Source organism: Pollicipes pollicipes, unplaced genomic scaffold (genome assembly GCF_011947565.3).
Source record: "Pollicipes pollicipes isolate AB1234 unplaced genomic scaffold, Ppol_2.1 Scaffold_2555;HRSCAF=2994_pilon_pilon_pilon, whole genome shotgun sequence".
In the NCBI taxonomy this organism is placed as follows: domain Eukaryota; kingdom Metazoa; phylum Arthropoda; class Thecostraca; order Pollicipedomorpha; family Pollicipedidae; genus Pollicipes; species Pollicipes pollicipes.
This window is the reverse complement of record NW_023596136.1, coordinates 37910491-37925490: the sequence shown is the minus strand read 5'-3', so window position 1 is coordinate 37925490 and position 15000 is coordinate 37910491. Positions and strand designations below refer to the sequence as shown.

Here is a 15000-nt window from a genome sequence, read left to right as displayed (position 1 = left end):
CGGAAATGAGATACGGCAGGCCAGATGGGCTCACAGCACCCTCGGACGCGTATTGAGAAGTTGGAATGCACGTCCTGTAGCCTTAGGGTGAGCGTTGTCAGGGTGGATGCAGGATTGGCCTGCTCTTATGAGGTTAGTGAGTGGTGAACCCCGGGGCTTAAATAAAGCGCGTGCCAGTTCAGTTCAAATAAGCAGAATTTTCCTGCAAAATGGGCCGATTTCCGGCAACAGTCGAGGTCGATATCTCAGATCCAAAATAGTCTAACAGAGGTATTTTAGCGTGGTTAGGGTATAATTCTCTGCGCGTCATTTTTATCTAATCCATCCAGCATGATAGATCTGCAAGCTAATCAACACCTGGGGAGATCGTAGCACAGCGAAAGCGAAATTCTTGTTACCTGCCCTTCTCATTTTCTGCCCTGCTCTCATCACTGCCCTTATTTTCACGTTTCACTCCATGTACGTACTGCGGTGCAAAAATACATGCGCTATCAGTGCCCATTAATTTAGTGGATGTAAATATTACACATTATATATATATATATATATATATATATATATATATATATATATATAAATATTCCTTCTACAAAACGCATTACATATAGATATTAACGCGCGTTGGCCTCGACGAATATGGCGCGGGTGCTGCAACTAGAAAATGTGGTTTAGTAGGATTTACCTTTGCAGTCAGATCCTAGTATTGATTTGCCTATAGAAGGTTTGAAATGAAAATTATTATATACATTCACATAACATTGAAATAAAGATGTAGAACAGGTCTGCCATCCAATTCAATTGCGAAATCACGGTTTTTAATCATGTGACTAGTATCTACCAGCCTTGTCGTAGTTTCAACCAAAAACCTTAATGCGGGCTTCCAAACTTCACTCCCATGGTGGCGTCACGTATGCGTAGCCTTTTCTAATAGCTTTGATACTAATAATGCTGCCGTGATGTCGTACTGATGCGAACCACGACCTTGGCAAGGTCAACAGGCATTTGCGCAAAGATGGTCAGGATACAGAAACCTATGGTTTGTCGCATTTTGGGCCGAGTTTCACAGAAAATTAAACACAGATTCGAGTCAGTTTATAGACAATCGGATACTCACACGAAGACCAGAATATTAAAACAGCTCGAGAGATGCTGAAAAGAACAATCTACGTCCACACACATGAACTGTGACGAGTTCTTAGTGTAAATAAACATATAAAAAGTCCTGCCCCTCAGCCAGCTGACCAAGAAACAACGCATTACAAGGGAAACAGCTGTCAGCACAGACATGAAACGCCGTACATGACTGGGGAACAGACCCCTCAAACTCCCTGTTCAAACACCAAACCGCAATATTAACACCACTACCGTATAAGGAGCGCACACGATGATCCCACGCGAGTAACAAAACAGCAACATCCAGCCTGCCACCTACGTACACACCGCCCGGCTCCATCAGTCACAGGACAACGTCACGTGACTGCAGCCAACCGGCGTGCGGGTCGCGAGGAGCGGGCCCTGACTTTCCAGCCGGCAATGCGGGCCGTGCTGAGAAGACGGGGCGGCGGGGGTCGGGCCTCATTGTCCAGGCGAGAGAGCCCCGCGCGCTGCCCGGATCCGTTCACCAGCTGCTCCACATGCGCAACAGCGCGTGGGCTAGCTTGCCTTACGTAGTGGCGAAGTCACGATACGATACTGACATGCATCCGAACTAACGATGTTGAAAGTCTAGCTCTACACGTTCCACCTGTCGCTGGTGTTCGCCGCTCATGGCACGCACACATGGTGTGTTACACGCGCGCACGCATGGCGCGGTGCCAGACCGACCGGAGCCGCTGGCCGCGCTCCGGCAGCTCTCGGCAACAACTCTCGCAACCACGTGACAGCGCGCAGGACCCTGGCGGGGAGCAATGCCGGCGGGTTGCCGCAGTGTCTCGAGCAAAGTCCGCCCTTGGGACGCCAAGCGCTAACACGTGGCCTCGGTCAACTAAGGTGGGTCCCCTCGTGGCGTCGAGAATATCACGCCGGCGGTCTTACCGCAAATATTATATACTGGTGAGCGAAAAACACGCCTGTGAGTAGTTTGCAAAATGTAGCAATCTCGTTGTGCCTCTTGTCAGTAACATCTGAAATATTCGTCGTTTAGACAGCTAATCGGTTCAAAAATAAACCATACAAGACCTCATGAAATCACTGAGTTGAGATACTTGTTAACGTGAAAGAACGCTAACCGGTGCATTCTCTTGCTCTAACGTCAACAGGACTGCGAGCTATAAGATTGAAAGACAGTCCACGCGAAGAATGTTCGTAAAAAGAGACCGCTAACCTGCTAACGCACGTAGTGACCCGCGGCCTGCAAGCCGACCCCGGCGAACGCTACGCTTATTTCCGTCTCAAATGTCGGACGACCCGCAGCACCGAAAATGGTCAGCTTATTCCGCCGCGCTGGCAATCACGTGACTTTGAGGCTGCCCCGCCCCCAACCGGGTCGGCAGACCTCGCCCATCGCCGCGGCAGGATGATGCTAGGTCGTCTCGCACGCTGGCGCACAGCCAACGAGACCCAGACGGCCGCGTGGGCTTCAGACAGCAGACAGCAGTCAGACGGGCTTCAGACAGCAGTCTCGTGCGCGCCGCCTCCCAGCGATGTTACCGACGACACGCGCCCGCCGCTAAAGCAAGACACGCGCTCCACGGCTCCACTCTGGAGCTCTTCTGCGTGCGGCGACAATATTCTCCAACGTCCGCGTCAGCTCAGCTGAAGTGGCCGGCTGCCGACGGGCGACCGGGCTGCCACCTATCGGCCGGCTTTCGAAGCTGCGCGGCTGGCCGGGCCTTGCCGAAATGGCCGCGGGAGCGACAGCAGCAAGGTAGACTGCATCACTTCTGCCTCGCGTGCACTGGTGTGGTCTCCTCGGGGCTGGGTGTCTCCTCTACCGGCCCGACTGCTCGCCTTCACGTGGTTCTCCATCTGTAACAGGCGGGCGAACGTCAGTGTTTGGCCAGGAATGCAGACGGAGGCTCGTTTGGAGACACCAGCTCTCCCCCTGGCCTCGCCTAGAGCAGGACTGCATGACCAACGGTCACATATCCTCTAGACATACAATGTGATGTGTTGCATACAGTGTAATTCATTAAGCAAAGTGCTGACAAATTTAGCAGTTAAGTGGTTATATGTATGTATGTGCATATATGTATATATATATATATATATATATATATATATATATATATATATAATTCCTTTCAGTTGGCATGTAATAAGCCGTGAATGGAACCTCACAACAAAACGGCAGGGCGGTGCAGAGTTGTCTCACAAAAACCTCGCGTTACCACGCGTGAGCATCTCAGACCGCAGCCGTCCAGCCCACAGCTCCAAACAAACCGTCGGTCTCAGATTCGAGCGACAGTCTAACGGCAGGGTCTACTGCGAGCACGCGAGAGTGGAGCCAGACGACCGTCGACCCTCACTGGGGGCTCCACCGGCCCCGCCACCACCCGGCTCGACCCACACTGGGGGCTCCACCGGCCCTGCCAACGCCTCCCCCCCCGCCTCGACCCAGGCTAGAGGTTCCACCGGCTCTACCACCACCCCGGCTAGACCCCACGCTGGAGGGTCCACCGGCCCGCCGCCATCCCTGGGGGCTGATGGGCAGCCTCCGGGCCTCTCTCAACCCTCGGCGGGTGTCCACCGGCCCAGCCACCACCCCCCGGAGGCTGATAAACGGCCCTCCGGGCCTGTAGCCGGTCATCGACTGAAGCACTCACCAGCTCGTTTGATGGCCCACGCTCCAAAACCCGCTTTAGTATGGAAAACTGGATAAAATGTGAGGTGCTTGACCTTTCAGCAGTCCATCTAAAGGAGTTGTGCGCGTCAGAGGCATGCTTCAACCATTAGGAATAGAAATAAAATGTATTTAAAGCCCCTTGCTATCGACGGTGGAAAAACTCGTCCGCGCGATACTGAAATATTGAGCGGAAGCCCATCACCAATAGTCAGTAACAACCGTACTGTTCGGCCGATCCATCAAAACCTGTCAGCAAAATTGTGACACGAAACGTCGCCTCAGTGTAACATGACACGTCGCCTCAGGACGAGCCAATAGGACAGTTCCGCCCAGGCATATCCAGCCCCGGCTCATCTTCGGTGTCACGCACCGTGCGTTCATAGCAGCGTACAGCGCAAAGATGGGATCTGACCTTACGAAAAGCCCCTGTGTTCCGCCACGGAAGCTGTTATGTGTCTGGCATAAAGTGCTGCGTTTAAACAACTAGGTGCCGTACAATGAGCTCTGGTGGGCACAGCACACCTGCACTTCATGGTAGTTCTCATTGCCGGCATCACACGAGCTTAAGCGTTAAGACTGGGAGGCGATGCGTGAAATCATGTTCTAAAATATCCTTGCACAATTTGCAATCACTTCCTGTACGCAACATTGCAATCCTGTCCATAAACCCTCTCGGGAAGATGGATTACAATCCATGTGTTCATTTTGCATCCACTGTTAAATCCTAATGCATGGCTATCTGAAGAAGGTCGATACAGTCAAGATGCCTTCGTGATATCTCACGGATGATAACTGTGATGCGACTGATGGCTGGTATTTGTGCATTTAGCGTAGCGACTAGCAGACTTGTAAAAAAGTGATCACATAAGACTGACCTATCATCTCCCAAACTCTGTCTTGACACGCCCGTGTGGGCCGGCAATTGGCAGGAGTCCTCAAATATCTGGTTGCAAATATCAAATATCCAAAGCTTCCTCAGTTTGCCAAGCGGCTTAGAACAGGTCTTAAGTTCGGCGTGGGCACCCGAATCAGGCCTGGGATTGGTGGGCGATTCGCCATCCGTCGGCCATCTCAATCTGAACAAACCGAGACAACGTAATAATGCTCACGGGCTCATGCATTTATTGCTCCTGCATAACGATGATCAATGCTAGAGAACTACAAGACAATAGAATAAAACTTATGAATTGAGGCATCGGCAATGCGTTGGTGATGCATCATGATTGCAACATGCGTTGGTGATGCTGACATAATTGCATACAATTTAGGCCATGATATAGGCCGTTGGGTTGACTTAGCGCTATGGTGATCAAGTCAGCGGAAATATTTGGCTAACCCTCGGAAGTACAGAAAGCTAACAAATGAGTCAAAACATCTGTTGTTGGTGCAGACATTTTGCCATCCCGACAGGATTGAAAAGAAAACTAGAAAAACACTCCGCCAAGTCTGAAGTCTAATTCTCAACCCCGAGACTAGATTCACCAACCCATCCTTTTCAATAGCTCGCTTAAAGCAGAGCACGAAGCCATTTATCGGAACCTGAGTGCCAGAGCGCAATTTGCTAAGTGGCTCGTGAGGGACCACGATATATGTGGTTCGATACAAAGCGAAGCACTGCCCATCTCGGCTAATTTCCCAGACTTCGTGGGCCGATGGTGAGAAAATCTCAGGCGTAAAGCCATTCATGACTACTCAACAAAACAAAGCACGCTTGCTGCTTATAAAGTGACGTGATAAAAGCCGGAGTCTGGCTAGATCAAGCGTTGCAAGTTTTAAAATAGTGCTAACGTACAAATCGGAATGTTCAACTCTTTCTCTTTAAGTTGGCATGTCAACTAGCACCATTTCCTTTCATTCTTTCGCAAAATTTCACTCAGTGCATGTCCGTCACATAACACGTTTTCTTTCCAGTATTGCATAATCTTACACCAACCAAATATCATGGGGAGTGTATGTAAGCATGAACAACACCAGCGAGCACCATGCTACCCCGCGGCGTCTCCCCGTGCCTGCATATCGCCCGCGACACCCTACTTCTTCTCACCCCACGTTCCCCCATGATGCCGATGCGTCTCTCTCCGTCACGCCCCAGACGAGCGCGCGGACATCAGCGACAACCGTCCCGCTGGGCGCCGGAGTCGGTACAGTGGCGGGAGACGCCGCCGGATCATTCGTCGGCGCGTTCGCGGGAGACGTTTGCTGGGGGGACCCAGACGACCAGGAGCGGCTGTGTGTGTGGGGGGGGGGGGGGCGCAGGCGGCGCCCGGGGCCATCGGTTCCGCGCCAATTTCCGCCCCGCCGCGCCATCGCCGCCGGAGCCGGGAGGCGTCGGCCCTCCGGTCAGCATCAGCACGGGTCAATCAGCATAACGCCGGCGCCGACGGCGGGCCGTGCTCCCGCAGACTACGAATGGCTGGGGAGAGCGGGCCAGCGGAGGCCTGGGTTCACAGGCCGACAGGCGCCGGCAAGCCGACGGCGACCGCAACAGGGCCAGCTGCCCTCCGCTCGACACTGGCTGCAGCTGCGGAAGGTCGTCGGATGCAACCAGACGAGGGAGGCGGAGTGAAAAATCTGTTGATGAGGGAGTCGAATGTGCTGTCAAGGTAGGGTGTAAGAAAGTGCGAGTCAGCGATTTAACATTTGTAACTGTACGATGTTATGAAATCCACCCCAGCGTTGTTTTGAGAAGGTCTGGAATGACGAAATACGTTTCCGAATAAACAGCAGTCAAGAGAATTGACACACGCTACGCGTTAATTCAACGACACAAAAAGTCTGCGTCGCGTGATTAGAGGCTAAGACATCACGTCCAGCACTAATGCAAAGCAACCCAAGTCGGGCGCAGGAGAGAATTCCAAGCATCACGCCAATGAATGCCACAAAAACGAGCCTAAGGCAAAAAAAGATCTGTTTTTATGTCTTCTGGTCATAACACTGTTCGCCATTTTGGGCCAGAATCCAGTGATTGTGTACAACATTGGGAAAACAAACAACGTACCGGGAGTACGAGCCAAAGGCAGCGGGGAGACTCGTTCAAAATTACCTCGAAAAAAGGAAGTGAGTGATGATGCCAACCTGAGTGCTTTGAGATGCCACGAAAATCTACCGGATGGAAAATACCACCGTTCCGTCGAACAGCAGGATCAATCAATGACGCACTGGCCCAGCTGCTCTCGAAGATGTGAGCATGCCACGAGCCCCTGGACACACGGTGGCAGCGGCTTGGAGCTCACCTCACTTCAAGCGGAAGGAACACAGTGTCTGCGACACTTTGATTTCCGCAGACCCGTCGGAAGAAGGTTTGACCTCAATCTCTCGAAAATGGCATCGGCTGGGTTTCACGATCTTTGAGAAAGCCCTTTCACGAAAATGTCAGCATGGACATCGCCTGGCGGCGTCCCTTTAAGCAAGAGTCGGCGGCATGTAAAATTGCCGGCGCGCTCCTATTTCGCGTGGAGTTCATGTTAAACCCGACTTCTTGAGGCGGAACAGCCGTAAAATGTCACGCGTCGACCATAATCTGAGCGACGGGTCAACGAGTCTGCAGCGATCTGTACGCGAAATGTCGGTCGTGGTGGAGACGCCGCTCGGCCCGAGGGTATTCCATTCGGCGGCGTTTTCCTGCTCTGAGTCCAGACGAGCGCACGGTCGCCACAGCATTTACCAAAGAACGCCTACGGTAGCTAAGAACGCCCAGCATCTCACGAGACACCGCGTTATTAGCCGCGAGACGCTTCCCGCGCCACTCCAGGCGCCCCGCCCGCCACACGGCCCCCACTCCAAGCACCCCGCCCGCCACACGGCCCGGCCTCAGGCGCCCGCCTGCCACCCGGCCCCACTCCAGGCCACACGGCCCGGCCCACGGCCCGGCCCCAGCCGCCACACGGCCCGGCCCCAGGCGCCCGCCTGCCACCCGGCCCCACTCCAGGCGCCCCCCCGCCACACGGCCCCTCTCCCGGCCACCCACCCACCGCACGGCGCCACACTTCCCCATCGACCTGGTGGGTCGCTCCGCCGCGGCCGGACGGCGGGCGGGAGGGCGGCCACCGGCGCGCCGCCAGCCATACCTGTTGCGTGTACTTGGGCCCGGCGCCGGCGCCCGAGAGGCGCATCTTCTCCGGGTCGGAGGTGCCCTCGTCCGACTGGTGCAGGAACATGATGCCGAAGTTGAGCTGTGGGATCTCGGCGAACACCGTCAGGAACCACATCATCATCACCAGGCCGACCAGCAGGTAGCCTGCGGAGGAGACGGCGGCGTCATCGGGGCAGCCGGCGGGGGAGAGCGGCGCGTCTGGTTACTATCGTCAGGCTCCGTCTGCTGGACTTGTATGTGGTATAGGAGCGGGACATCATCTTCATCAGCGACGTCGTAAAGTTGTCGACAAGTACCTGGCATAAAGGTGTCACCCTCACCGAGCACTACAATCACTTTCACACATACCGATCCTGTAGACCACCTTGATCAAAACTTAATGAACAAAGCCTTCGGCCATCTGAATACGATGGCTATGGCTAGACCATCTGTCAAATGGACCATGGCTGGATCACTCTTAATCACAGATTTTGCACAAGTGACGAGTCAACGCTATTTTTTCATTCAATCTCGTTAGCACAACGTTTATAGTGCTTTGTTCATATGCGTCCAAATAGCTCAAAAAGAATGTTTGCAGACTCCGGCAAGCGGATTCAGCACACGACTTCTAACCCCACCGACAGCCAAATATTTTCACTGCCGCTGGACATGATGCGCGGGCAATGGGAACCATTGACCTTCACAGCCGGAAACTTGACCGGGGGATGACGCCACGAAGGCAGTCGTGAAATGACCCGAGCAGCTGCCGACCCCACAGCACCGCAATCACCATCACCGCCGACCATCATCGACGTTAGTACCTGGACTCGGCGACCGGCATGTGTGAGTGATTGCGCTATCTAATTTGGCTCTATTCGATTATTGTTTCATGACGCGTCGACAGATGGTATCGCATGGGGCCGACGCCATTAGCAGTGTCATGGGGCATGGGGCCGACGCCATCAGCGGTGTCATGGCACATGGGCCGACGTCACCAACAGTGCCATGGCGCATGGGGCCGACGCCATCAGCAGTGTCATGTCGCATGGGGACGGCGCCATCAGCAGGTCATGGCGCATGGGGCGACGCCACAGCAGTGTCATGTCGCATGGGGACGGCGCCATCAGCAGTGTCATGTCGCATGGGGCCGGCGCCATCAGCAGTGTCATGGCATGGGGCCGACGCCACCAGCGTGTCATGGCGCATGGGGGCGCCACAGCAGTGTCATGCGCATGGGGCCGACGCCATCAGCATGTCATGGCGCATGGGGCCGACGCCACCAGCGTGCCATGGCACATGGGGCCGACGCCACCAGCGTGCCATGGCGCATGGGGCCGACGCCATCAGCGGTGTCATGGCACATGGGGCCGACGCCACCAGCAGTGCCATGGCGCATGGGGCCGACGCCACCAGCGGTGCCATGGCACATGGGGCCGACTCCACAGCAGTGCCATGGCGCATGGGGCCGACACCATACCAGTTATGGCCCCGCGGGGCGCCGCAAACGAAAGCAACACGCCAGTCGTCAGGAGGAGCTCTGTGCCGCTCGTGTTGCCCCTCCCCCCCCCCCCCCCCCCAGGTCGTTGAAAGTCAGCCGGGCGCATAGCATACGGCTGGATGTGAAATGCATGATGTGTACTACTCATAATGCTGAGGCGTTAGATCGCTGTCGCATCACTTCACCCGCTGGTGTGCTAAGAAAAGTCTGGCTCAAGATTCGTCCACATAATTAAAGTCTTGCTCGCCCCGGCCAAATTGATTCGACGTCGGCTGGTACGGGCACTACACAAAGACAATCTTCAGAGACGAAACAGCCCGGACCAATGTTTGCTGAGTGGTACTTGAAGTCCTAATTAAACCTTCCATTCTGAGGACGTTGGTCGTGAGGAGCCCTCAAAAGAAATCCTCCAAGCTTAAGCAGAGGTAGACGAAAATGACGTCAATTTCCAGAACCTACGAAAATCACCGTCTCTAAATTCTACTTTCGTCTACATTCTCGTCCCTCATACTCTGCATGCGTTGTTCATGTGTACTCATACTCATGTCACGTGTAGCGTGGTAGCGTCACGGTCTTCCTCACACTGGTACGACATGGCCCCCACCCAGCGCCCCGCATTGCACCGATGGCCTCATAGTCACCTCTGACCTCTGATCTCTGACCGTGCCCCAGCGCCACTCACCCGTGATAGCCAACCTTGTACAGGGGCCTGTACTCCTGGCCGGGCCGGTCGCCAGGATGTAGTCGCACAGGCCGACCGTGGTCAGCGAGATGAAGCAGTAGTAGAGCGAGTCGAGGAAGCTCCAGCCGTCCTCCACGCGACTGAAGACGGCCGCCGGCACCAGGAAGAAGCAGCGACGATCAGCAGGCCGACCAGCGCCAGGTGGAACAGCCGGATGTTGAACGGCTGGTACAGGTGACCCAGCCGGGAGTTCATCCACTGCGAACGGAAGACGGCAGTCAGCGCCATGCGAACGGACGACGACGGTCAGCGCCACAGCGCCATGCGAACGGACGATGGCGGGCAGCGCCATGCGAACGGACGACGGAAGTCAGCGCCATGCGAACGGACGATGGCGGGCAGCGCCATGCGAACGGACGACGGCGGTCAGCGCCATGGAACGTGACGCGGTGTGGGACTGGCCGCCATGACGCGCGGCAAGGTGTGGGAGTGGAGGCGTGGAAGCGTCAGTGGGAGGGGCTGTGGGAGTGAGCGTGGATTGGCCAGGTGGCCCATTGCACGCGACGTCACTGCTCCTTTGTCTCGCAGCGTCGCACACAAAACGACACTGGCATTCCGACGGCGCCACTCGCACGCCAATCCCGTCACTCCGTATAAAAAGTATGCCGAGTCTGATCACGCGCACGCGTTTCTTAGCCTGTCTGGGGCGCACCGCACCACGCGCACCTTCTCTCTCGGGGCGCACCAGCACCACACGCACCTTCCCTGTCCGGGGCGCACCAGCACCAAGCGCACTTCTCTGTCCGGGGCGCACCAGCACCCCGCACCTTCTACCTCTCTGTCCGGGCGCACCAGCACCACGCGCATCTTCTCTCTCCGGGGCGCACCAGCACCACGCGCCCTTCTACCTTCTCTGTCCGGGCGCACCAGCACCACGCCACCTTCTACCTTCTCTGTCCGGGGCGCACCAGCACCACACCACCTTCCTGTCCGGGGCGCAACAGCACCAAGCGCACCTTCTCTGTCCGGGGCGCACCAGCACCACGCGCACCTTCTAACCTTCTCTGTCCGGGGCGCACCAGCACCACGCGCACCTTCTCTCTCCGGGCGCACCAGCACCACGCGCATCTCTCTCTCCGGGGCGCACCAGCACCACGCGCACCTTCCCTGTCCGGGCGCACCATCGCTTATCTCCCGGGGCGCACCAGCACCACGCGCACCTTCTCTCTCCGGGCGCACCAGCTCGATATCCGGGCACTTACGTCGCCATTCAGACGACTGGACAGGCTACGGCTGATAACCGAGCGCGTCATCAGAATAGACATGTTGCTGCAAGTTTTGCGACGCAGGCGGAACCCCCGGCGCACACGCTGAAAAACTACAGCAACTCCAGGAAACTCTACAGGCGGCCAATTTACGCGAGCCGAAATAGCCTGCAACAGCATTAAAGCAATCACGAGCGCCAGACGCAGCGTCTAGCACGGACACAGCGGTGGCCCAGCCTGTAAGCCAGCTGCTGGAACCATTGTCGGTCGGCGGCCGGCTGTAAAGTCGTGAAACAGCTTAATCGCCTGGCACCCGCGTCCTTCGGCAGGAGCGGGCCAGCCGGCCCCCGCATGTCAGGCCCGGTCCCAATGTGTCCGACCTGGTTCAGCGGAGGCGCTGCTACGTGGCGCTCGGTGTTCTTCAATTCTGTTTTGGAAAACTCTTTCGTTGGACACCAGAGTTTGGGCGCTTGGCAGGTGACATAAAATCGTTCTACCTTAATCCGTTATTTGTTGCAGCAATGACCAACAGCATGCCATTCTTGAGCCAAACGGCGGAATCCGTTAAACCGGAAGGTGATTTATACGTACTAATGATTGAAACATGCGTTTGGTTAACGCTGCGCGGGAACGCGCTAGTGCGAGAATCGTTCGCATCGTTTCTACCGGAACGCGCCTCATCTCTTTAAAAGAGCTTGTTCCGGTTAAAAGCGCGGTTAACGTGGAACTTACGGTGCTGCGTGGAAGCGTGCCACGAGCATTAATGAGGCCCGCCAGTGGAGTTTTAGAAACATCCCGCAGCGGAAAGTTTAAATTGCCGCCCTGTCGCCGCGGACTCACGAACCAACAAGTCACGCTCTGGGCGAACTGATTTGCACCACTTACGGAGAACCACCTCCACTGCAAGTCAACGCCAGAAAGGCATCCCCGCCGGTCAGCGGAGGTTCCCCGCAACCCAGCGCCGTAGCAAGCCCTTCGTGTGGACATCACGCTTTCACCGCTCGCCGGGCTGGCAACCTGCCTGACAGAAGCCCAAGCCTCACGAGGCGGCATCGATCGGATTCGGCGACAGCGGACGCGCCGCCGACGCCGGCGGCAGATGCCGTCGTATCGGGCGACGGCATTGTGCGCCCGGACGCAGGCCAATTACCCCGGCCAGCGGTTGAAGTCGCCGGCTTGGGACGATCGATGCCACGGCCAGCTGCTCGCGGAGCTCGAGGGCGTCACGCCGGCGTCGAAAAACACAGCGCTCGTCCAGCCGCGGCGGAAGCGGCCATCTCAGCGACTGGGTCCGTCCGCGTTCCGCTCCTCTGAGCTTTTGTTCGGTGTTTCTTTTCCCTCTAGTTCTGAACATGATGGTAGGTGTACACTGAGATCTGCGTACCTCCCGTTGTCCTGTTGCTCGGTGTCCGGGAAGCGTGTCAACTATTGGCTTAGTGCAATGGTCACGTTACCCGTCAGAATCTACAACAGCTATCTTCGTGAAGGCATCGGCGTCGGGCCTCATTCCAATGGATATCTGCAATGCTAACTGAAGGTCAGCTCAGAAGACCAACGAGGATAAGACTCCACTGGCATTCAGTGTTAAACCACATAGTGCAGGTCGACGTCCAGCAAGTTAACAACGAAACCAGAATAACAGAGTAACGGCAGCCTGGAAACATCAGGGGCTTTCACCACTGTTCTCAAAAGAACAAGGACAGTTTGTAATTATGGAGCTGGCAAACAAAATGACTGCAACAATCATGGAACCTTTCTCGATGCGTTCGTACCTACTGGCGACGGATCGTAGATGAGCGTTGAGAGCCCTCCAACAACCAACTTGCGTTCGTTAGATTTTAAAAGCCCGAGGTCCCCGGATGACAAAGTGCTGACAGGCGGGTCGTCAGGAGCTCCTGCAGCTTGTGTGGCTTCTGCAGACTGAGTGCCCTCTTCGCACATCGACATGATAGTTGTATGGCTCTAGGACCCTTTCTGAGACTAATGGGGAGCCGTTTACAATTTGCATACCCTAGCGAGAGATCTTCTGGAGACACCAGAGACTCTCCGAGAGTCTGGTGTCTCGTTTAAAACGTGGAATTAAAATTGCATCGGAGGTCGTTAGGTCTTTTTTCGCAGGATGGCGAGGCTTAGTTCGATTTAGACATATCCGTATTTTAAACGGCAGAGCATCGGGCTTAACGGAGAGCCTTCTTGGCGTTCCGAGTCTGGTCTCCAAGCTGGGCGTCAACCGAAACAACCACGACATGAGGGCGAGACCAGGCAGGACAGGCTGCTGCACCTCCCTGAGCCGCGGACCGAGGCTGGAGGAGCGGCTGTACGAGGCTGGGAAGAGGCGGGCTGGACCGTGTGGGAGGAGCCCGTTGTAACGAGGTGGGAAGAGGCGGACTGGACTGAGGCTGGGAAGAGGCGGGCTGGACTGAGGCTGAGAGGAAACGGGTCGCGCACCGTGCTCCGCCCCTTACGACGGGCTGGCAGACCAATTCAAGTCGCGCCATCGCAGTGTTTTGCCCGTGATATGAAACATCTGCTGCTGGCTGGCAGTCGTAGGTGACTGAATACCTAAAGACTAGCCTGATTTCTGTATTTCCTTGTATCCATTGACTCGAGCTGCACGAAATGGGCGAGCGCGTGTGTTCACCTTGTACCATGACTGGGTAAAAATAGCCACGTGTTCGTGTGGATTGCTCTAGGACAGTACAAATACAAATGCAAATGCAAATGTAATACCACTGGCATGGAGTAGCATTCCGAACTGGGTAACTGAGTCTCTGTTGTCGCTCCAGGGCTCTCGGCAGTTCAGGGGCCGCTTTCAGGATCAAAGGAAATCCATGCAGTTCTCCACACGGAGAGCGCTCTTTGCAAGCCCGGAGACCTTGTACACGCTCAATGTCATTTCTGCAATGTCCCAAGAGTCCTCACGAACTCTCGGGATCTGCAAGGTCACGAGCCTCTCGCCGCACCTCACGAGTGTCTCTCGTAGATAAGGAGGAGACACCTCAAGCTTGACGAAATGCCCTTTTTAGCCATATTGCCCTGCTGCTACCATCAGTTCACCTCAGACGGGACAACGTCCCTGCCGGACACTATCGGCAAACGCCAGAGCCGAGCAGCAAGCCGTGATTTTGCCCTTCAACGATGCTGACGGAATGACATATTTCAGGAGTGCCTGAGCCTTTTAACCAGCTAAAACAAAATAAATGATATGGCTCGTCCACCGCCAAACGTTATACTCGAGCCCGACACCGACGCACACTGAACACGGCCCGAAGCCACCCCGCTGTTGATGCTGCTGCTGCCAAACCTATCGCAAGCGTGCAGAACTAGCCTGAGTGGGCTTTCTCTCGCTGCACCACTAAAGTGTGTAGGTGCTGTGTTGATGAGACAGGCAACTACGGCTTTACTATCGCATTGGTGTGGCTGTGTAGCAGACGTTCTTCCTTACTTAGTACCAGTTCCAAGATACATGGGTGGGCTATCCTTTGTCACCCAGGTGGCGATTTTTGAGAAAGGCCTACAAGCAGGCAACATCCACCGCAATGGCATGTCAATCGCGCTCACTTAAAACGTTGCCATTCATGCGAACCGTCCCAATAAACTACCGACCAGCGCCCAAGCCCCGCGCGTTTCGTGACTCTCAAGCCGCCGTCCCTGCCCCCCCCCCCCCCGCCCCTCACGAACGCATTCCGGAGCGTGCGC

At 55.6% G+C, this 15000-nt stretch overlaps 1 long non-coding RNA gene across 1 annotated transcript; it reads right to left on the bottom strand.

Moving 5' to 3' along the window:
• Nucleotides 1–2938: 2938 nt before the first annotated feature.
• Nucleotides 2939–10048, bottom strand: LOC119106521 (uncharacterized). Its single transcript, XR_005095159.1, has 3 exons — nt 10037–10048; nt 7852–8021; nt 2939–2967 (listed from the first exon to the last, which is right to left on the bottom strand). It is a non-coding gene; the product is annotated as an uncharacterized LOC119106521 (long non-coding RNA).
• Between the last annotated feature and the right edge of the window lie 4952 nt (nt 10049–15000).